The sequence below is a fragment of the Neomonachus schauinslandi genome, chromosome 5 (assembly GCF_002201575.2).
Source record: "Neomonachus schauinslandi chromosome 5, ASM220157v2, whole genome shotgun sequence".
Taxonomy (NCBI): domain Eukaryota; kingdom Metazoa; phylum Chordata; class Mammalia; order Carnivora; family Phocidae; genus Neomonachus; species Neomonachus schauinslandi.
The window spans coordinates 49471342-49496217 of NC_058407.1; the positions used below are offsets into that span (position 1 = coordinate 49471342).

The 24876-nt window shown below is 40.2% G+C and overlaps 1 protein-coding gene across 3 annotated transcripts in view; it reads left to right on the plus strand.

The window, feature by feature from the left end:
• The window catches only part of GRIP1 (glutamate receptor interacting protein 1), a 391246-nt gene that overhangs the window by 87072 nt on the left and 279298 nt on the right, over positions 1–24876 (plus strand). The gene's annotated exons all lie outside the window — the stretch shown is intronic.

Below are 24876 nucleotides of genomic sequence, written 5' to 3' on the forward strand. Positions count from 1 at the left end.
AGAATTTAGTGATTCATCAGTTGCATATAACACCCAGTGCTCATTCCATCAAGTGCCCTCCTTAATGCCCATCATCCAGTTACCCCATCCCCCCACCAACCTCCCCTCCAGCAACCTTCAGTTTGTTCCCCATAGTTGAGTCTCTTATGATTTGTCTCCCTTTCTTATTTTATTTTTCCTTCCCTTCCCCTATGTTCATCTGTTTTGTTTCTTAAATTCCACATATGAGTGAAATCATATGATAATTGTCTTTCTCTGACTGACTTATTTCACTTAGCATAATACCCTCTAGTTCCATCCACGTTGTTGCAGATGGCAAGATCTCATTCTTTTTGATGGCTGAGTAGTATTCCATTGTGTGTGTATATGTATATATATACACCACATCTTCTTTATCCATTCATCTGTTGATGGACATCTGGGCTCTTTTCATATTTTGGCAATTGTGGACATTACTGCTCTAAACATTGGGGTGCAGGTGCCCCTTCGAATCACTATGTTTGTATTCTTTGGATAAATACCTAGTTGTGCAATTGCTGGGTCATAGGGTAGCTCCATTTTTAACTTTTTGAGGAACCTCCCTACTGTCTTCCAGAGTGGCTTAGTACAGTCATTCTTAAATCTTAAATTCCATGAGTAGAGATTGTTTTACTTATCACTATATCCTCAGTAGCTAGCATACTACCTGCCATATGGTAGGTGATCAATGAATGTGTTTTGAGGAATGAGACCACTTGCTAGACATTTGAATCATAAGAAATAATTCCTGCTCAATTTCTTAGCTACTTTCTGCTTTGACTGTGAGTAGATGACATTACTACTGCCGCATCCCACTTTGAGAAAGTAAAAGGGTTGACTGTGAGGGGCACCTGGGTGGTTAAGTTGGTTAAGCACCTGACACTTGATTTCGGCTCAGGTTATGATCTCAGAGTTGTGAGATCAAAGCCCAGGTCCAGCTCCACACCCAGCGTGGAGCCTACTTAGGATTCCCTCTCTGTCTCTGCCCTTGCCCCTTCCCTCTCTTTGTTTCTTTCTCTCCCTCCCTCTCTAGAAAGAAAGAAAGAAAGGAAGGAAGAAAGAGTTGAGGAAGTAAATAAATTAATAAATAAATGAATAAAGGTTGACTGTGATAAGGACAAAAATTAGGGAAGGAAATGTCTTTCTTTTTTTTTTTTAAAGATTTTATTTATTTTTTGACAGAGACACAGCAAGAGAGGGAACACAAGCAGGGGGAGTGGGAGAGGGAGAAGCAGGCTTCCTGCTGAGCAGGGAGCCCGATGCAGGGCTCGATCCCAGGACCCCGGGATCATGACCTGAGCTGAAGGCAGACGCTTAACAACTGAGCCACCCAGGCGCCCAGGGAAGGAAATTTCTGATAGAAGGGCATTAGGTTATTCAGTGGAAGAAAAAACAGGATATATAATAAATATATATTTATATAAGTAAATATATGTAATAAATATAAAATAAAGGCTACTGCCTTATTTTCTGTCTTTTCTGCCTCAAAAACTTAACATAAAGATAAGAGAAAAGGTCTTCCTTTTCTCTTATCTTTAAGACAGTACTTCCAACTTTTTGGATATGCAGTGATCACTCATCATGCTTCAACCACCATTTTTTGGACTTACTAATCTGCTGATAGAGTCCTAGGAATATATGGAGATGAAAAAGACAGCATGCTCTCAGTGAGCACTTAATGTAGAGGTGAAGACAAACAAGCAAAACTCAGTTATGGTGGTAAGTGGTAGGACTGCAGAATGAGTGCCAAGTATGTGGTCAAAGACTTGCCATATATTATCATCTCACTTAATCCTAAGAACTGTACCAAACAAATATTTTATAGATGATGAACTGTGTTTTAGGAGTGAAGTGATTTACCCCCACTCACATAATAGCAAGGGGTGAAACTGTAATTTGAATGTGTGTAAAAACAGGTTGTTATTACTCACTGCATTTCTCTATCACTATACTGTCCTTTTGCCTATGCTCGGCTCTATTTGTTCATGTGTACATAATCTTGAAGTATAATCGAGCTATATATATAAAGATGTACTGATATCTTAAGTTCCCTCAAAATTCAAATTCAAAACTGAAAGCTATCCCAGAGGAATTTAATTTATTAAATTGAATTGTATTAAATTTCAAGGCTTAAATGCACCTGCTCTAAAAAATAAACCTTATTACTGAGGCGCCTGAGTGGCTCAGTCAGTTAATCACCAGACTCTTGATCTGAGCTCAGGTCTTGATCTCGGGGTCGTGAGATCAAGCCCTGCGTGGGGCTCCACGCTGAGTGTAGAGCCTGCTTGAGATACTCTCTCTCCCTTTCCCTCTGCCCTTCCCCCACCCACTCGTGCTCTCTCTCTCTCAAAAAAAAAAAAAACTTATTTTAAAAAAAACTTGTCACTAACATAAGAAGTAAAGTACAATTGTGAGATAACTGAATTCAACTAATTTTTCACTGATATGGTAGTTTTACATGAATATTTATTTTTAAAAATGATACTAGCCCTAAACCACTTGGGATTCTTTTTGTTCACATGCCAACTAGAGGGACAGGTTTGATTTACCCATTGAGGATCTGTGACTCAGTATTCTGCACAACTTGACGAATAACCGTTTAGGTGTTCTCAAACTCAGTCTACAAACTAGTAATGCTATTAGTCATGCATTCTCACATATAAATCATTGTGGCAGACCTAAACAGGCCAATTCTGAGTTCCAAAAGGGTATTTTTGGTAGGTGGATTTTTAGTTATTCCATTATTTGTGTATTTGTGCCCTTGGATTTACAGTTGTTCAGTTTATAAGATGAATAAATTTACCAAGGTTTGGATCAGTGTGAACTCAATTATTCTACTAAGAAAAATCTCAGTATAAATATAAATGAATATGAATATGTGAATATAAATATGTGATATACCTATCATATTGTAGCCTTTTTAATATCTAAGGGTACAGTGAATTTTGTTTTATCTATATATTTCAAGACTTAGGCAAAATTTAATTTTCTTGATGTCAAGGCCTTTTGTTGATCTACAGTGAGATAAAATTTACCATTCTCAGAAAACGTTCTTGATGATTTAATTATGCTCATAAATTCATAGCAATCTCTAGGTTTTCTGTATAAACATTTACAAAATACTATATCCTGGGCACATTCATTTAATGACAACTGAGCTGCATCAATTTTAAATCCATTTCTAGACCATTTACTTTTCATTCGAAATGGAAGCTTTTAAGAAAACCCTTTATTAAAATCCTATGTTCTCGTTATTTTCCTATTAAATACATTTTTAACCAAACATTTTGAAAATGCTTTTCCTTAAAGGAGGAATCAGAGCAAACACGCTCCAAAGCAGGTTATCCATCTGAGCCCTAAATCAATACCCAAAGATATTTCTATACTGATCTAGTAAATTATATCACTGAGTTTGAAGAATGAAGGAAAAGATATGTCTATAAAGTCACAACAGATTACTTGAAGACGAATGTACCATATCTGAGCTAAACATACCGTATTATCTAGTATTTTCAGAAACTCTTGTGCTTTGTACTACTGTCATAAAACATGCTGCATTGATCCAGAAAGGTAGAAACCTATGGAAGATTCTTCTATAGATTTATTTCAGAGATACTCAGACTTATTCATGTATTGTTCCCTTCCCTTTCAGAAGTCTTGATCCGAATTGCAATTTGTGGTTTTATTTTTTAAAAGAATTGCATGAATATTTTAAATGCAATTTGGTGTACTATGTTATTGATTGTGCATTATTCATGTTAAGATTCTCTTTAATCATAAGGCCTTGCAAAGTATATGACAGAGGGACTGGGCTGAATTTCTTCTCTGTGTTTGGGGTCATTAACTCAGGGGTTAATTTTCAAGGTAAGGGCGTTGGTTTCTCTGCATCTTGTTTATAGATGTGAGGAAGTTCATATAAAGGCTTGGAAACCAATTGATTGGGCTTGGAAATACCATCCCCATGTACCATGGTCATATGTTTTAACAAATAAATATTAACTTCCTTCAAGAATAAGATAGATTTGCAAAAGATGAGAAAAGCATAATGGCTGACCTACGTGGTTCGCATGAAAAGGAATATCAAAATCATAGAGTACTGCTCTGCTGAAGAAGTCTTAGACAGTGAAACTCCACTTATTTCTTTAAGAGACTAGTTATTATTCCAAGATTTCCCACAGCTGGTTTATCGTTTCCCAAAGAATAGAGTGCATTTTGTTGATCTAATTATTTCTTTTCTCTCTTAAGACATAATTCTACTCTTTTTTACGTTTAAAAACACTCTTGGTGGTGTTTCTATGTGTGTATATGAATAATGTAAAAACTCATTAAGCTATACACTTAAGATGTGTGCACTTTACTGGATGTATTATGTATCTCAATAAAACACTAAAAGATTTAAAAAAAAAACCACTCTAGAGAGGCAGAACATAACTCCCCACTCCTTAAGTGTGGTCCACACAGAGTGACTGCCTTCCAAAGACCACAGTATGGAAAGGAGGGAAAAGAATAAGTTCACAAGAGAGAAACCTGACAAATAGCACCTTAGTCAGATGATGAGCAGCAGGGACAAGTCATGTCGTTAGGACATCCTTCACATGATATGCTGATAGGATATGCTTTGATCTTCCTCCCAGTAATATATCACTCCAATCTAATTGTGAGAAAAACATCGTATGAATTCCAATCAAGGGACATTCTATAAAATACCTGTCCAGTATTCCTCAAAACTGTCAAGTTTATCAAAACCAAGGAAAGTCAGAGAAACCATCACAGCCAAGAGAAGCCTGAGGAGACGTGACAACTAAATGCAGTGTGTTTTCCTGGGTTAGGTCCTGGAACAGTAAAAGGACAGTGGATGAAAACTACAGAAATCAGAATAAAACACACACTTTAGTTAAGAATAAAGTATCAATCTTTATTCACTAATTGTGACAAACGTACCACACTAATGTGGGATGTTGCTAAAGGGGGAGAGTGAGTGTGGAGTATATTGGAACTCTCTGTACTATCTTAATAAATCTAAAACTATTCTAAAATTAAAATTTTATACAAAAAAACCCTAGAAAGTGGTGTACATGAACTATCTGCCTTATAGCCATTGTCTACCCAGAGGAATCATATTTTTATAGGGTCTATTGGATTTTCCTCTCATTTTGGAAGAGTCTTATTTGGTTCTGTTTAGAATTAGTACTCTGTATAAATGACCAGCATCATCTTTAGATGGTGATGCTGTCATTTCTGAGCCCTGGATTATCCAAATTTGTATTTCTAGACCAAGAGGTAAAATCTTAGGACTCAACTGTCCTTATAGTGTGGTGTCAGGTATCAGTCCTTCTGTTGTATGCAAAGAAATGATATTATGTGCATGTCCTAAGGCAAGATTTTTTTATTCAAATGCAATGTGTTCCATAGTAAGTCTGCATAACCATGATCTATCATACCTTACATAGTCTCAACCCAACCGGCATTTCTCGAACATCTGTTCTGAACTAGCACTTGGCCTAGAGACTGAAGATGAAAGAATCCGTGGTGTTAAAGAGCTCCCCCTGGTGGTGGCAGACAAAGTAAAGAGTAAAACGCCACGTTGCCTGGAAAGTGGGCAAGTAACTAGTGGGACCATGGCTGCCCTTGGAAGGCCTCCAGTGCTGCTAACAGGCTCACGACTCCTTCTTTTCTTTCAGCTCATCCATTCATTCCACAGATACTTATTGAATAGCGACTCTTTCACAGGCTGTGTTCTGGTCACTTCGGTACGTTAATGAACGACACAGACCAATACCCCTGCCCTTGTGAAGCTTACAGTCTCTGAAAATTACAAAATGCCTCCTTATCTTGAGCCAAAATCTGAAAGTTTATTTTTTTTCCACATAAAAGTCTCATGTTTGAGGATAGCTGTTGTGTCTCTAGATTCCACACCCACTCCAATCCCAGCAAATACTGTTTCCTTGCAGCACTTTCCCGTTCCTTCCAATATTCTCAACATGATTTAGATTCAGGTCTCTTCCCTGTCCCGTTCTGGATGGCAGTGCAGTCCTAAAGCTGCTGCCTTAAAAGTCAGGAAGAACTGGGGTCAGTTCCTGGGTCTGCCCTATAACTGCTGTGGTCTGGGCATACATGATTTGGCCACACTTCGCCTCAGTTTTCTTATCTGTAAAATGAGAGTAATATTTTTACTTTACACAAGTGTTGTAAAATTAGAGATAATTTATATAAAATGACTAACAAAGGGCTGGGCAAATCATAGGTATTCAAAAAACAGCCGCTCACTATAAACTAGCCCATCTCCTTTTATTAAATATGCTGTTTAACTAAGTGTCTCTCCTGCCTGTGCGGTTGAATTTCTGGTTCTACATGCATTTACTACTGGCATTTACCCCTTTTAGTTTAGTTTTGTTATATATTCACAATCTCTTATCAGAAATCCATAAAGCAGCTGTGTTTTTGAACTATCAGCCTTTAGAAGGTAATGTAGTGGTAGCCCCCGTGTGACCTGTCGGTTACAAAATGTGCCCACCGCCCAGGCTTATCCTGGAACAGCTTCTGGTTAGCAAGCATACTAATGCTTCTGCAGTGAAAAGTATGGATATTCACACTAAGTGGGGCTAATAAAGATTTTTATAACCTCTTGTTAACTCAGGTCTGATTTTGCCATCAAAAGAGCAAAATCAGCAACTTTCCGTTTTCAGTGCGTTTGGTTCAGGGACTGTAGATAAGTAAGTCAATTTACAGGGCCACCCTGTAAAGATCATTTTGAGTCCTGAGTCAGTTCACCAGCAGCACCTGAGTGTGTCCTCCTCCTTCTGAGTTATCGACAATTTCATAAATATACTTGAAAAATCTTTCAAGTCATTGATTAAAAAAGAAAAAGCAAAAAATATTTTTCTCACAGATCAGACCAGATCCTGAGATGTTTTCTTTTTCGTTCATTTAAAAAAGTTATTTGTCCTTCAATATGATTACCAAATATTTGGATAAGCTCTAAAATTTATTTCAAAACGCCTTTTTTTTTTTTTTTTTTATTTTTTCCTTTTTTTTTTGTTAAATACCCTGAAAATTTTTTTTTTTTTTTTTTTTTTTTTTTTTTTTTTTAGTATTTCCCTTTCTTTATGGTAAATACCCTGGAAACTTTTTTCTTATTTTTCATTCTGTTCTAATTCATGATGGTATGTTATCTTTTTTATATTAATTTCTTCTGGTTATAAAAAGCATGTTGCATGGTAATGTTATTAGTTGTCAGATTCTACACATCATGTTTATTTCATGTGTCAAAATCTTGACAAAAGTGTTTTCACAAAAAGTATCATTTTTAGCCAGTAGAGGGAGTCAACTACAACTAAATGTAGTTTATGACATTCAAAGAAAAAGAGTAGACTTTAATTTGTGGATTTTAAAATGTATAATCATATAGTTTTAAGTATATTCATATAATCTAAACATAAATATAATTTAATTTCATATATTTTCCTTGTGGAAAGACCACAAATTTGTCTTTTCATTTCCATAAACATATTCATTTCTATTCTTCTTTCTTCTACCTGACATACTGTTTTAATTCTCTAAATGCAAAGTATAAAAAGGATATTAGTCTTATTTGAACACATAAGACATGTGTTTATATTTAAGAGCTGTGAAACAACTAATTTCTCTTAATATTCTAAAGAAGTAAAAATACTATAGCCCTAAAGTATAATTATGTCACATTATATATTTGAACCTATGGTTTACCATTATCAAAGGAACTTTTAAAACTTACAGAATCTTAAGATGAATAAGTATGTTACCATCATTTCCCTGAGGATCTGGTCATAGACCATATGTGGTGAGCACAGGCCACTCCAGGAAGCACCTGCTTACTTAATCTCGTCAGTGAGAAGCCAGCAGCTCTGCCTTTTTCTCACTGCTCCTCAGCTACTCGCCTTTCTGCCTTATCACATCAGAGCCCTCTTCAAGATTAATTTCTCTTACTCTGCTGCATTGATGGGGAAGTGTATGTAGCAGTTACATTGGCAGATCTGGTGATCAGGGTGGTCTAGGGACACATCCCTGATCCAGTGTCAAAAGTCTATCCATTCCATAGGATTGTACAAGGGGAGCACCATTAAATATGGATTGCAGTGCCTACTTTCTCCATCTCTTGATCCTTCAGTGTGGTTGGACCCCCCCCCCAGAGGCTGCTGTTCTCCCAATGTACTTTTTTTTAATTGTGGTTGCTATTGTTTGCTTAGTTTTGTGGAGAAAAAGAAGACTGAGACTTTACTCAGTGAGAGAATCAATGAGGGTGGGTTTTATTTTTTTATTCTATTTTTAAAATAATTTATTTGACCATCACTTGGAAACACTGGATTGACATTGATCTCCCTGATCTTGAACTGAGACAATAAGCATTACAAATTAGAACTTCCTAAAAGAACTAAAAAGTGAACTAACAAATCTACTCCGGTGTTGTAGACCGCCAGCATCATCTTGAATGAGTCTTAAAAGACACTCCTTTCGGAACCCTCCTACACTTTTGGTGGGAATGCAAGCTGGTGCAGCCACTCTGGAAAAGAGTAGGGAGGTTCCTCAAAAAGTTGAAAATAGAGCTACCCTACGACCCAGCAATTGCACTACTGGGTTATTTACCCCCAAAGATACAAATGTAGTGATCCGAAGGGGCACATGCACCCCAATGTTTATAGCAGCAGTGTCCACAATAGCCAAACTATGGAAGGAGCCTAGATGTCCATCAACAGATGAATGGATAAAGAAGATGTGGTGTATATATACAATGGAATAGGATGCAGCCATCAAAAAAATGAAATCTTGCCATTTGCAATGATGTGGATGGAACTAGAGGGTATTATGCGAATTGAAATAAGTCAGTCAGAGAAAGATAAGTATCATATGATCTCACTGATATGAGGAAACAAACTGAGGGTTGCTGGAGTGGTGGGGGGTGGGAGGGATGGGGTGGCTGGGTGATGGACATTGGTGAGGGTATGTGCTATGGTGAGTGCTGTGAATTGTGTAAAACTGATGAATCACAGACCTGTACCCCTGCAACAAATAATACATTATATGTTAATAAAATTTTTTTTTTTAAAAAAGACACTTCTTTCATTACAGATACCCAACATCCAAATAAAATTTTAGCCAGAGGTTGGATTGTTTCTTTCTCATTTTTCTTCTTAAAATTACCTTTAATTTGCCACACTCAATTCAGTGGGGAAGCTATGCGTAATTCTGTTTATCAGGTATTGATGTAAAAGAGCATTATGAACCCTGCTGTTACCTTCTTCCCACAGGGCCCATGTGCTGTGGACACACCCCAGGGCCATTGCTGGCTTCCGAGACTTTATGGACCAGTGCACTTTACATATTCAAAAGACAGTAGTAAGGGAACTTGAAAACATGCCCTTTTAGACTATTAACAGCATTCTTGGAATAGGGAATATTATGCAAATACACATTGCTTCTCTCTGTTTCCTTTTAAAAAATTGTCAATAACCTCTCTCAGGCAAGATGGACCCTCAACTAACATTCAGTATTACACATAATTAGAATAGTCCTGTCTTATTAAAAAAGAAAAAAAAAAAACAACCTAGCATAGTAGGCTGTGTCAAAGTTACTTTTCTTTTCAGTTACTTTTAATGACACTAGCACTTTTTTTTTTAGCTTTTATTTAAATTCCAGTTAGTTAACATAACATAACATAATTCCAGTTAGTTAGTTTCAGGTGTACAATTTAGTGATTCGACACTTGCATACAACACCCAGTGCTCATCACAAGTGCGCCCCTTAATCCCATCATCTATTTCACCCATCCCCTACCCATCTTCCCTCTGGTAACCATCAATTTGTTCTTTATAGCTGAGTCTGTTTCTTGGTTTGCCTCTCTCTTTTCTCCCTATGATCGTTTACTTTGTTTCTTATATTCCACACATGAGTGAAATCGTATGGTATGACTGACTAATTTCACTTGCGTAATATTCTGTAGTATAACATTGATATGTAACATGTTAAAACTGATGGAGCCCTATTTTTAGCAAAAATGCATGGGGTTTTTCAATAATCAGCATTACAGGGCACTGAGAGGTATTTTAGGAGTGGTTGGCTTATGGGGACATTCACCAAGTTCCAACCTGGTAAAGGAGGAATAAGCAGGAAGAAGGTGGAGGAAGGAGGATGCCGCCATTTTTCCTGCCACCTTCCAAAAAGCCCTCACTTTTTTTTTTTTTTTTAAATTTTATTTATTTACTTGACACAGAGAGAGACAGCGAGAGAGGGAACACAAGCAGGGGGAGTGGGAAAGGGAGAAGCAGGCTTCCTGCCGAGCAGGGAGCCCGATGCGGGGCTCGATCCCAGGACCCTGAGATCATGACCTGAGCCGAAGGCAGTCGCTTAACCAACTGAGCCACCCAGGTGCCCCAGCCCTCACTTTTTAAAAGACGCATTAGCGCTCAGAGAGGGTCATCAAAGACATTAAATAGACCAGTGCACTCACAGCTTTTTTTTACATCGGTGATTGGTTCAGGCAGTACAATCACAAGGCTATTGCTGCTACTCAGAGAAGAAAGAGTGTGTACTATTTTTAATCAGGCTTTAGAGACAGAGTATAAGCACGTTTTTTATCCACATTGCTCATCTACTTGGTGTGTTTTAACTTGTCAAAGTAAGAGTGTCCTTCTGCAGTAGTAATAAATAATTCCTTAGATCTCACAATCGAAATGACACAGCCAGGAAGCTCTGAGAGCAGCTGCTACAGTCTGGAAGCTGCGGCATGAAGGTTCTAATGTTGGACGTTTCTAAGAACATGTGAGGACTTTGGGGACGGGGCAGAGGTCACGGGGTGGACACAACTTGAACAGCTTAATTCATGGGGAGCCAGCTCAAGCAAGCAAGCCAGCTCAAGCAAGGTGGTTCTGTTTGTTTTCATTTTTCCCCTCCTGAAAAGCTAAGAACAAATAGAAGCAGATGGTTTTATTAGTTTTAAATCTTATGTAGTATTTCACAATTTATTTATATTGACTTATAATGTACTAGGTGAACTGAATGAAAGGCTGCTGTTTTAAATAGCTTTGATTGTAGCTGGGTCTGAATTGAAAAGTCACATAAAACAATTGGGGAAACTTGGAGAAAAAAGGAAAAAATGATCACAGTCCTCTTTCTCAGCAATCATTCATTCATGCATTCATTCATAAGTACTTTGTATTTCGGGCTCTCTTTGAGTGATGGGTATATATACCAGAGAAGAAGACCTCCATGGAGCTTATCATTTAGACAAGACATCATAAGAGAGGAAGACAAGCTATCTCAGCATAACCAGGGCATAAAGAGGGCTGCAGGATGCCAAGGTAGTGTATGGCAGGGAGAGCTGTGTGGTCAGGGGCCAAGGGGACCCGGAGGAAAAGAAGGAATTATCTAAAGGAATAATGGGGAAAAGTGTTACAAACAAAAGGATTAGCAACACATCCTTTATTTTTAAGTAGGAAGAAAAGAAGAGAGAGACTATGATGATACGCAAAAATCGTGGCTGTGTTTCCAAATATTTCTTCAGGTGTGATCCCAACGATGCAATTACTGGATTGAGGGAAAGGGATATTTTTAAGGCTCTTGCTACAGGTCAGCAGGGAGCTCTCTGGAAAAGTGGTACTCAACTGAACTCCCACCTGTGGTACCAAGGCGTGTGCATGTACCACGGAGTGCGTATGAGTATCGCAGAACTCTTAATTTAATAGATGGGAATCACATCTCATTGTTCGGTTTTACAGTTCTGGGATTATTTGTGATGCTGAAGAGTTTTTCATACATTTATTGGACGTCGGCATTTGTCCCTTACTGTACTGTTTCTTCATATCTTTTATCCATTTTTTTATTTGGACCTAAGTGAACTTTTTATTCATTTCTATGTGTTCTTCATGGAATAATATTAACCTTTTTTTGTATTCCTGTCAAATTCATTACAGGTCTGACTTATCTTTTAATTCTTTTCATGGTAAGATTTTTTTAAATATGAAAATTTGTTGATATCTTTCTTTATAATTCTTTCTTATAATAGACATTTCTTTATAACTTTTTTTCCATTGCTTTTATGCTTTGAATGTTCTTCCCAATCCACAGATCAAATATTCACATAAAATGTTTCTCTAGATATTTTATGCTCTTTATTTACATGCTATGCTTATCAAACTGGAGTTTATTTTGATGTTTTTGCCATGTCTCTAAATTGAATTTTTCAGGGGAGTTAGCTAATTACACCCTCCACCGCTTCGGTGTGGACGTAGCCTTCCTTTGTCATCTGGATTCTTCTGTACACTGGGATCTGCTTTAGATCTGTCTATTCCTTTTCATTGACACATGTGTGCTCCTCACACCTTTGTTATGTGGTTTTTGAGCTTTTTGATCACTCTAACCATTTTTAGTCATCCGTTTCAGTGCCTTAAGTACATTCACAATACTGTGCCGCCATCACCACTGTCCTCTTCCAGATCTTTTTCATTGTCCTAAACAGAAACTGTGAAACAATCACTCCTCATTTCCTCTCTCCCTGCAAATGGTTCTAATTACTATAGATTTGTAATATACTTTAATGTCTGATAGGCATAAAAGCTCCCAGCCCATTCTTCTTTAAAGGTGAGACTCTTAATTTTGCATGTGTGTAGTGTTGTTTCATGTGCTCCTCCTGGTTTATCTCCTCTCCCATGAGTGGCTCCCTCCTCCAGCAGGAACCCGGACTGGAGATCCTGGGCACTTTTCTCTTCCTCTCTCCTCGCATCCGTCCATCACTTGTCCATCATTAATATTCCTCGGATGCTCACCTTCTTCCTACCCCTTCCTAGCCCGTGCCTCGTTCAGGGCCTCCTCACCCACCATGGGGCTTATTGCCTCAGCCTCCCAGCAGATCGTGATTCCTCTTTCTCTGCCTTCTCCCATCCATCCACCACACTGGTGCCGCCCACCCCGATTGTCTTTCTAGCAAATACGATCCCACCACTGTGCTGCCCGAAAGTCCTTCTGAAGTTCCTGACTTTCAGGGTAAAGTTCAGATTCGTCGAAGGATTTAAGGATCTAACAAGACCATAGACATCCACTACTGTTCACCTCAGCTCTAGGCTTCTCGCTGTGTACGCACACCCACGCTCTCACACATGTACACCCACACTCGCACACACACTCACACACTCAGCAAGCTTCAGCCTCACTGAATTGCATTCATACTCCAGGAAGGCCAGTCTCTGTCAAAGTTCCATATTTTTGCTCATGCCCAGAAACCTCACCTGCTCCTCTTTCTCCCAACTTCCTCCCCTCTCCATTCCCACCACTACCGCAGACTGTTAGGTCTCCTCCTTGGAGCTTCGAGCACTGTTGCCTGCTCTACCCCTGGAAGTCACACCACTGCGATGTAATTAGGTGCCCACTTCCTGAAGGTTCCATGAAGGTGGGACCTGCGTCTTTCACCAGCACGGGGAATTTATGGGAGACAGTATTTATGGCACAATAATATTTATGGGAGCAAAATGAGGATATGAGTGTGTGCCTGTGCTCACTTGCACTTCATTCATCTCATGGTGTATCTTTAAAACGGACTGAAGTTAACAAGAATTGTCTGAAATAACTTTTCACGAGGTTACTGAGAGTTGTTTTATTCCTTGAACTTTAACTACTGCTTCCTCCTGATCTCAGAAGAGACCCTCACCCTTTCCCACTCTACCTCTTGTTAAATAGGATGATTCATTAACTTGCACGTGAAGGAAACTTCATGTTTCCACCACCTACTCTGTATTTAGCTTCTGAATAAGCTATTAATGTGCATTGCATTGTATCTCTCTTTTTTGCTTTGCTATAGTGACTTTTAATTGAGGTTGTCTTTATTACCCTGCCTCATATGACCACTTTGTTGTAACTCATTTCCTAGTAATTGGATATGTACCTTCTCTGATATGTAATTTTCTTTGGGCTTGTAAAATGCATAGAGCAAACCATCCACATGAACCCATTCATAGAATTTTTGCTGTCGTTAAAAATAAGGATCAAAAATTACTACCCTGAAAGCAGAATCTAAACCATGACTGGAAACTGTCAAGAGAACAAAAGAAGTGAATTTAGCATAAGAGATCCCAAATTAGGGGAGGAAAGTGTAATTCGACAGCACTATTAAATGAAAACATCATTGAATGACAGTGAAAAGAAGCAGTTGGTCTTTCTTTGACAGATTATCTGAGATTCATTCCCTTGAAGAGTAATTAAATGAGCCTGGTGATCTCCTTTTAATGCAGTATCATGAATGTAATAGGGCCAACATCTAAAATTTAAAATTTAGCCTCATGTAAATGGGTAGAAACGGCAGAAATAACACCCCTGTTGGGGTACTGCAGGAGGAGTCTGTACTCCGTTTTCCCGGCATTTACAACCCAGACTTCTCAGAATGGAACTGGAAATTTGTGTTGCATGACCAGCTGTATGATACTTGAATGTCTTGAGATTTAGATTTTTAAATGACTGCATTCACTGTAATGTCAGCATCCATAATAATGTTTTTTTCTGGCTACTTGTACAGTTGGAGTTCTAAAACGAGATTGATGAACAATTAAGTAGATAGCTATTGCAGAAGTAACCATGTAAAAAAAGCTTGTGAATGGGTTCTGTTAAAGGTTTGCATGAAATACACCATTTAGGCTAGCATGAAGTTAATTCAAGGAGGTTTAATTAATCAGCAGGTATTTATTGAACAACTACTGTGTGTCTAACATTCTGATGGGTGTGTAACAGCCACTGCCCTCAAGGAGACAAGACTAATATGTATGAAACAACTTGAGGTTAATTATGTGCTAAAGTCTGGGGCACTGCTTTATGGATAAATAGGGGGCATCCATAGGAGAAAGACAGCAGTGAAGACAGGAGTTGGAGAAACCTTCCTATGGGCAGCCTGAAGCTGGTCTATTTATGGTTCTGCTGGTCTTATATGTCTTTTCACAAGTATTCCTTAAGTTGATAACAGTAGTTGCTTCTGGAGAAAGGATCTGGTAGAGGACTTACTTTTTATTGTGTTCTAATCAGATTGTTTGAATTTCTTACCTTATGCATATATTTCCTATTCACAAAATAAAATGTGTGTTGGTGAATAATTAAAGTAGGTAGCTCAAGGAGCCCCCAGTGGAAAAGCATCAGAGTAGGGAATACCATAAGGCAGCTATGAAAAAGGAGGATGGGGTGGGGCAAGGCAGAGGAGACCGGGGAGAGCACTTTGGTACGTGGAGGACGTTGGGGAATATCAGCAGTAGAGTAGGACAGTATGAATGTGTGTTGAACGGGGGAGAGTCATTTTGGTTCATTGCACGCGTTTTGGAATTAGACTGCCTAGATGTGAATTCCATCTACTCACTGGGTCTTTTTAGATTTCATCTCTCTGAATCTCGGTTTCCTCTTCTGCCAAACAGGAGTTATTCATACCCACATCATAGGCGTAATCTGAGGAAGAACATGAAGGTCAATCACGTAGTACAGTGCCTGGCACATGGCAGGACCTTACACAGCCTGTGAAAGATTCAAAATGGGTTGGAAAAATGGCAGCTTGGAGGCAGGAGGACTCAGGCAGCAAAGTATTTCCTAAGTTCTGTCAGTCATACTTCCAAATTAGTTCTCAAATCCATCTTCTCCTCTTGGACCCTGACAGCAGTATCTTACTTCAGGATCCTAGAAAGATTTGAATACCCTTCGGAATGAACTGAGATTTCCCCCTCCAGTCTATCCTCAACAACAACCAGAGTCGTTTGCCTAAAACGCACAAATGTGGCCATGTCATGCCTTGATGGAAAGCCTTCAACAGCTCCTATCACCTGTGATGAAGTCCACCCCCCATAACACACCACACCGAGCTCTCCAGAGCCCTGCCCTTTCCTGCCTACCTCCCCAGCTTCATTCCTTGCCACTCCCAGGCTGAACTTAGAGCTCCAGCAACAGCAACTGCTTGTTGTCTCAGCAGCCATCGTGCTTTCGGATTCATGCCTTCACTGATGCTCTTCCCTCTGCTGGAGCATCTTTCTCCCTTCTCCCCTCCTTTCCCTATCTCCTGCTTATTCTTTGAAACTCCTCCAGGAGTCTTGCTCTGATTTCCTCTGAGCCCCATGCAGCCTGGATGATGTTCTCACTTCTGCTGCCACTGCAATATTCTGTGCATGTTGCTAATATTTCTCAAGCAGGAGGTGGGAAGCTTCTGCCCCCTTGCTGCATGACTCTCCCCTGGCTGGCTCCCTCACAGGGGGCAGACTGATGGATCGGGTTCGTTTGGGTAGGAAATCGAGCGTGCTGTCTTAAACTCCTCCCTCTCCCCTCTCTTTGGAACCTTGACTTCGTGCCTTACATTCTTCAGGCCCAGTCTCCTGCAGGGGGCTGTGGTTCTTCAGCAGTGTTCATTGACAGTGTTAGTTCAGTCTGACTCACAAGGTGCTAGCCAGCCCTTTGGATTCTCACACTAAGCCACATTCTCCAATATTGGGTTTTTTGGTTACAGCGGTGATGCTTTGCTTTCCATCTGCCTGACTCTATTGTGCATCTCTCTTGTGTCTGACTTCGGAAAGGGATAAAGAAGTGTTAGCTATTGAGCCACTCAGGGCCCATCAGAACTAACTTACTGCATTTTTTCACTTTAATCATCTATATGTGTCTATCTTGGACACTAACTAGATTTATCTTCATAAGACTAAGGACTGTGGCTTATCTTACCTTTGCACAGCACCCAGTGCTCATGGCGCCAGGTGGATATAGTCACAGAGTGCTTGTTGAATGCATGTGGTAGTCCAGTGTGTAGTGGGCCTGCACTAGGAGTGACTGTGGTGAAAATGGAGAGCAAGCAATGGATGATGATGATGATGATGGTGATGATGATGATGATGATGATGATAACAGTTGGCATTTACTGAGCCTCTCTTGGACTTCCTGAGAAACCAAATAAGTTCAGTAGGCTCCTACTAAACCCCTGGAAGGGAGATGGTGGAGGACAGTCCTGGAGGCAAAACGGGTTGGGAAGTAGGAGGAAGATAATTATCATCATCCCTGAACAAATGAGGAAACAAAGACTCAGAAGTTAAATGGATTCCCTCCCAATACAAATCTGAGTATTTACTTTCTGTGATTCTAGTGATGGCAAAGTTCCAGAGGATGCAAGCAAGAGAAGAGAAAATGTTTATGCTTAGATTTCTAGGCTAGGAGACTAGAAGACACGTGGTCAAACTGACAGAAAGAAGAGAGTTGAAATGGAACCATCTTGAGGAGAATCTGTTATCTTCTGCTTTGCATAAGTAGAATTGAGAGAATCATGGGATTTTCAAGTTTTGATCTCCTGTGTTGAAAATATAGCACAAGTAGGAGTACAATCCTTACTCTTCAATAATGATTTGTGTTTTTAAAATATCAGGCATTCTCATAAAGAATATGATGTTGTAGATAAGTAAAATTTTCATTCTTTCCAGTGCATATTCAAGTCCATGTGTGTATTGATAGTATGGTGATTGAGAAGAATTTTGAGACAGATCTCATGAGCCTGCATAACTGATGGCATTTATCGATGAGTTTTGTTTAGTGATGAATTTCATTCTTTCTGATGCTTCTAATCTCTGGTTATTTTAACTATTGTGGAAACCATTGCTTTTGATATTCTTTTCTCTATTTAATTCTGTGCACTGACAATGTTTTCTAGTTCTAGGACCCAGAATCTAGATGTATGGGTCAGATCAATAATAAGAAGATCAATAGGCTTTTATTTTTATTCCATTTCCCTTTACTGAAGGGGTCTTGATTTGCATCTGATGATTAGATCAACTCATCCGCAATGTTGACATGAGAAATGTAGCTTGAATAGGGTCAGTACTTCCTATAAATTAAAAAACAAAACAAAACAAAACAACCCAGCAACATTCAAAATCAAATCCACTGTTTTTCATCTTCTTCACACTTACTTTCCTGGAATTGAGTTCAAAATCAGGGCTTTCAGTGGACAGAGAAAGATGCATTTATCTTATCATTGCCTCCCACCAGCTCAGTGCAGGCTGACCTTGCACTTACCAGCCCTTCACCACACAACCAAAAGGAAGGGCTTAAATTTGTGATTGCCCCAAATCTGAGCCCTGGGTGACTCCAGGGCTGAGGACCAGGTAGGTTTGTTTTGCTGGCAATTTTCCCTATTGCCACATAGCCCAGTCCCTCTTCTAAATGAAGGTATCTGAGATATCATCAAAAATAGTTTGTTTAATGGTGTGAGAGTGTGTTTTCACAAGAAGCTCATAATAAGGAAATTAATACCAGTAGCGTCCCTCTCCAGTGAACTCCGGAAGCTTCGCACATTATTAACCTATTTATCTTTCCCACATCCCTCTGAAGTGAGGAGATCATTTTTATGCTTTTCCTGATCCAAGGAGAGTAAGATATGGCAAAGGTGAGGTTTGAAGCAGGTCAGTAGAGAATGAAACTCAGTCTTTATCTTCTTCATTTGGATTTTACTCTCTTATTTCACAATTGGTAATGTTCAAACAACTCCATCCTTCTATTTATTAATGTTTTTGCTTATTCCTTTATTTATTCACTGTCAAATTTTCATAAAGCACCATTGTATGTCAGGTACTGGGTCAAACTTGTCTACATAGCAGTTTAAACCTTTATTGCTGTACAGAAATTACTTTGGGGTTTACAGAACCCAGAGCCACCTCCAGGAGGCAGTTTCTAAACTACTGAAGTAGAATAATTATTCAATTATTATTTAACAAGTATTTTTTGAGCATCTGCCATGTTCTCTTAGGGCAGGCTGCCTAACATCCCCCCAGATCTAAATTTTTATAACTGTAATTATTTTTAAATGTCGTTTTCATATTGAGTATATTCTGCATTTGTCTAAGTTATGTTATTTTTGTCCTCTGACCTTTATGGCTATTGGGAATAAAGAACTGGTAGAATTTCTTCTTTATTACTTCATCCATAATAATGTTTAGATTAGTATTCGACTTTAGGCTTGCATCTTACTCATCAGAAAACAAATTTTAAAAATGACAAGGAGCATGCAAAGCTAGAGCTTTCTGTAGATTTAGAAAGCTGAATGGGTTCCCTAGTATTTCTGTATGCCCCCTGGGTGGAGGGACCATTCCTGAGTATGGAAGAACCCTATATTTGAACAGAGCCCCATATATGGGAAATGTGGTGATGTGTTGTCCTCGTAAGAAAATGGTGTTTTGAGATAATAGTAACTTTGCTCATGATTAGCTTCCCCCAAATTCATTAGCTAAATTGTAATTTGCTTTTCTCTTCACTTAGTTCTTTCCATTTCTTTCAAGCTTTGTTCCCATCTGCCCCATGCTGCATGCTGTTTCTCCTGCCTGGAATATTTGCCTTCTCGTCCACGGACAAGCTTCTGCTTATCCCTTCAAGATCAAGCTTCGGCGCCATCTCCTCTGAAAAACTTACTCACACTTTCCTTGCCCATTCACCTCACTATTTTGTTGCCTCTTTTTTGCTTCCACAGCATTCTGTTGATAGTTCTAATATAACCCATATCCCCTTGAATTATTGTTACGTGTTTAAAGTAATCCTGCAAATGTAAATTACATTCCAGGAAAGGCATTCATTTAATGGTATTTCCATTCCTTTCTATTGTAGTCATTAACCCCCCAGGGAGCTCCTCAAAGTCAAGGATCATCATGTAGATTTTGTCCTTCCAGTACCCTACCCTGTGCTTGAAACATTTGCCTTTAGACTAGTAACTGCACAAAGTAGCAGTTTGGGATAGAATAAACTCCCACATGCCTAGCAAGGTCTTTCAGACTTATGCCCATGGATCAATCCCCTTCGCAGTGGACATGGACTAGAGCCAAGAGGAGAAGCAGAGCCAACCGCTGACAAGGTGGCAGGATCTCCTCCCCACGTGTGGCCCCAAGTCTGTGCTGTGTATGCCAACCTCGGGCTAATCAGTCCATTTTGGGAACAGGTGTTCTCTGTCCTCCACACTGTTGCTGAGAGCAAAGGGGAAGAGTTGGCCACCTGGTGAGAATTTATATAAACAGATGCTGTAAAGAAGAAGCTTACTTTGCACACTGTGTCAGCAGTTTAGGAGTGCTTTAAGCAAAGTGTCTTCACTTCTAAGAGCAAGGCTCCTCCTCACACATGCCCTGCCCACCTTCTCTGTGCTAGAAAGTCAGCGCGTGTTCTAGGAACCAGGACCTTTTATTTTTATTTATTTATTTATTTTTATTCTTATGTTAATCCCCATACATTGCATCATTAGTTTTAGATGTAGTGTTCCATGATTCATTGTTTGTGCATAACACCCAGTGCTCCATGCAGAACGTGCCCTCCTTAATACCCACCACCAGGCTAACCCATCCTCCCACCCCCTCCCCTCTAGAACCCTCAGTTTGTTTTTCAGAGTCCATCGTCTCTCATGGAACCAGGACCTTTTATACTGCTCACTTCTCTGGTGGAAAATCTAACACACCTCACTGCACGGGGAGCCAAAGGTCCTTACGACTTGATTAGGGACAGATGATTTGGAAGTGGGAGTGGAAAGCCTTCCTCCCTTATTTATTTATTTTTTTTAAATTTTTTATTTATTTGAGAGAGAGAGAATGAGAGAGAGAGACAACATGAGGGGGGGAGGGTCAGAGGGAGAAGCAGACTCCTCGCTGAGCAAGGAGCCCGATGCGGGACTCGATCCCGGGAATCCAGGATCATGACCTGAGCCGAAGGCAGTCGCTTAACCAACTGAGCCACCCAGGCGCCCCGCCTCCCTTATTTTAAAAAGGAGTTGCTTTTCCTTTTTTTTTAAAGATTTTATTTATTTATTTATTTATTTATTTATTTATTTATTTATTTGACAGAGAGACAGCAAGAGAGGGAACACAAGCAGGGGAGTGGAAGAGGGAGAAGCAGGCCTCCCACTGAGCAGAGAGCCTGACACGGGGCTCCATCCCAGGACCCCAGGATCACGACCGGAGCCGAAGGCAGACTCCTAACGACCGAGCCACGCAGGCGCCCCAGGAGTTGCTTTTCTTTTATGAAATTAAAACAACAACAACCAGGAACACTTCGGTGCTCCAGAGAGGTGTCAGTTCTCAGGAAAGATACAAAAATAGAAGGTCCCCATTAGTCATACACTCATCCTGGAGTTGGTTCTGCCCTTAGCTTCTGGGATGCCCAGTGTGCTCATCCAGGACTTGGCCACCGTCATCTACCTCCTGGAATACGGAAGCATCTCATTAGTAGTGATTACTAGGAAACTGGGTACCAGCTAAGCGGTTGAGGGAGATATGAAATCACAGAAATAATCACAACAGTTAATATCGCCACCATTATCAGCAAAAATTAGTGTTACTCTGTGACAAGCATTGTGCTTAATAATTTACATATAACTTAATATAGTCCTTACACGTAATATTTTTATTATTTTCATTTATAGTTCAAGAGAACCACGCTAGCGGATAGTAGCAACGACATGTAATACATATCGAGCATTTTCTGTGCGCTGGCGCTGTGCCCATCTGCCAAGATCTGGTCAGAATCATGATTGAAACCGTGGCTTTTAGGGCTACAAAAACAAAACTCCTTGGAGGAGTGTGGGTAACGGATATGTGGAAACTCTGTTCTATTTTTGCAGCTCTCCATTAAGCCTGCCTAAGGGTAGTTCTAATAGGAAGTTTTTGAGAACTCAAAACAACAACGTTTGTAAGCACTGCTATCTGCTGCCTCTGCTGGATAACAGCCTTTTGTAGTACCGATCAGTCCATGTCAAGGATGCCAACGAAGCAAATCATGCTGGAAACCCTTGTGCAGCTGCATACTACTCAAGGACCCCTGGTCTGGGGTGGGGAGCCCTTCTCATAGACATGATGACCACACACACTTAGTATGGCACTTTTCTGCCAGCAGATGGCAGTAAGATCTCTTGAGAAAGGGCTGCCTCCGGCTCACTGTGGTACCATTCAGGCTGCCATTGACCCTGGCTGTGAGATGTGGGGGAAAGGTGAAGGAGTCGAGAAGTGCTTAGGAAGTGAAAGGAGATAGCAAGCCCGTATGATATTTTTATTCTAAAGTTGTAAAATGTCACTGAGACCGAATCGAGCACCAAATTTGTCCCTTCAAAGCATTTTGCCTTGTCCTTCACTTTGTGCCCCTGCATGACTTTATTTTAATCATGTCCTCGCCCTTGCAACATTGTGAGATAAAATAGTAACCTAAGTGAGGATGAAGATTAATGGAATTTTCTTGTTTATGAATAAACTCTTAAATCTGGGAATAATTTCTCTGAGAGTGGGCTTCAGGGGGTCCATAGTCCCCCTAGATTATCATATGTGGCAAGCATATGAATTTGTGTGTGTTTTAGTGGGCAGTTTCCCTAACATTCATCAGAGTTTCAGTTGGGGTCAGGACCATTAAAAACACATTCTGTCTGAGGGCATATCACCCATGGAGGCCTAGAATAGATTCTGGGAGAGGTGGGGACAGCAAACACAAGTGCCTTCAAGGACTGGGCAGATAGCATGGTGCATGGACTAAACCTGGTGGGGAGTGAGGTAAGCTGCCTAACCTATGTCCCAAATACCTAAACAGGCAGCCATTGCTCAGCCCCTGCTGAGAGTTGCCATGCAGGAATGCAGGCCCAGAGTGGCATGACCTCTGGAGTTTTCCAAAGAACCCGCAAATCCATAATTGTAAATGAACTGCAGAAATTTCTGGAGTGTACGACGAGTTAATGTTTTAAACAGCTCAGGGGCGCCTGGGTGGCTCAGTAGGTTAAGTGTCTGCCTTCGGCTCAGGACATGATCCCGGGGTCCTAGCATGGAGCCCCACATCAGGCTCCCTGCTCAGCAGGGAGTCTGCTTCTCCCTCTTCCTCTGTCTGCTACTCCCCCCTGCTTGTGCTCTCTGCCTCTTTCTGTCAAATAAATAAATAAAATTTAAAAAAATAATAAAAATAAAAAAATAAACAGCTCAGGCAAAATGGATGTACCTCTAGTCCCTATGTGACCCTTGAGCTGCCAGTTTGACAGCCTCTGATTGATAAGCTCGAGGCCTGGCTCTCTTGGGGTGGAGACACATGCCATGCTAGGGAATCCTAGTACGACAGTCACTACTAACTAATGTTATTATTGTAATAACAACATTCATAATAGCAATGGCTGACACTCCAGGACCTACTCTGTCCCATGAACTGTTCTGAGTACTTTATTTACAGCAGCTCCTTTGAGCATCTCAACAACCCTGTGAGGTAGGTGATTATTGGTTTTACAGATATTTAGGTAGCATTTGCTGTGCATCAGGTACTGTTCTAGGGGCTTCTAGGCACAAGTCTTAACTCATTTAATCCTTATAACAATCTTATAAAGAGCTAGGGAAACGGAGGCACAAAGTTATTTAGTCACTTGCCTTAGCCCATATCCTGTATGCAAGCCCAGGCGGTTTGGTTCCAGAGCCCGCACTCTCAGCTGCTGTGCTGTTCTGACTGTTTGGTGGTGCTCTGGGTACCGACCACCCTTCCAATACCTCTTAGCTGTGGCGCTCAGTGGTCTCGGACAAACCCTCTCCACACTGGCAAGGTGATGTGGCTGACTATGAGTGTAGTCAGCCCCAGGTCTCCTGGGAAATCGATGTCATTTTCATGCATCAGCAAACATGCTTTTTTCAATCGTTGGTATTTTTTTTAATCTCCTCTGAAATGAGCAGATCATAAATCCTTTGCTAGATGAGATTTCCAAATAATGGTGATAGATGGCCTTGTCCCTTAACAAGTTTGGCCCCAACATCATCACAGCAGTCTAAGGGTTGGCATTAGAATAAGATGACGGTGCTGATAAAGAAAGTGACCGCTTGGTTCTCCATGCAAATTCCTGTTCCATCTGAGCCACCTCCAATGAGGGAGGCTTCCCAAAGGTTTGCACAAAATAAACTCCTGAAATAAGTGAAAAATTACAGTTGTAATGACAGAGAATTGACTTTAAGCGTAGCAGCAACGGGGAATCTGTGTCTGATGAACGAGGATGGAATTACAATGTGGGAGCAATCCGTGATTTGCAGAACGCACTTGTTTCCAATTCTGTCTACTGGTGCCAATGCTGAAATCTAAACCCTGCTGAAAGATTGATAATGAAGAACTGAGAGAAAGGGAGAGGAAAAGGACAGGGTGTGAATTTACTCCAAAGCTGTCTTATGCCATGAATTATATCAAATGGTACTCTAACTTCCTATTTAGAAGATGCCCCTCATTTGGGGGGGAAAAAAAAGTAGATTTGGCTATTACTTTACAGCTTTGCATTTCCATCAGCTCACCAGTTTATGATGCTTCTGTAAGCAGTGGGTCCTAGCAGTTGGTGCACTTCCATTAGCATGTGCCTCTGCAAAGTATTTCATCCTTCCATGACTCCCTTTTGATCAATTAAGCTCCTGTATCTCCCTCCCTAAACAAATGCAGAGAAGATTTGTGGAAGACCTCCCTTCCTGGGGACTAGTTTTAATGTCAGTCCTGAAAATAAAACATTAGATATGGAGCCAAATGAAAGGTAGCTTTGGAATAAAAAATGCCTGTGAAAGAACTTTTTATTGACCACTGGGACTCACAACCAAAAATATGGAAGAATGAGTGGACCAAGGGCATTCTGGGAGCATTGTAGAATTCCAGGCTTGATATTCTAGCCTACCACTTAAAAACATTTAAAGATCTATACAATGGGAAAGATAAAAGTTGATGGAGCTAACTACCTTTTAAAAAGTATATGCACTCATTTTGTGAAGAGACGAAGACTGAGCGGCTTGGCTGCATTGTCGACCTCGACCAGCAGTTGGCTTCTCCACGTAGAACTCGGGAGTAGGAGATTCAGAATCGGATCTCTTCTCCCTTCTCCCTCCT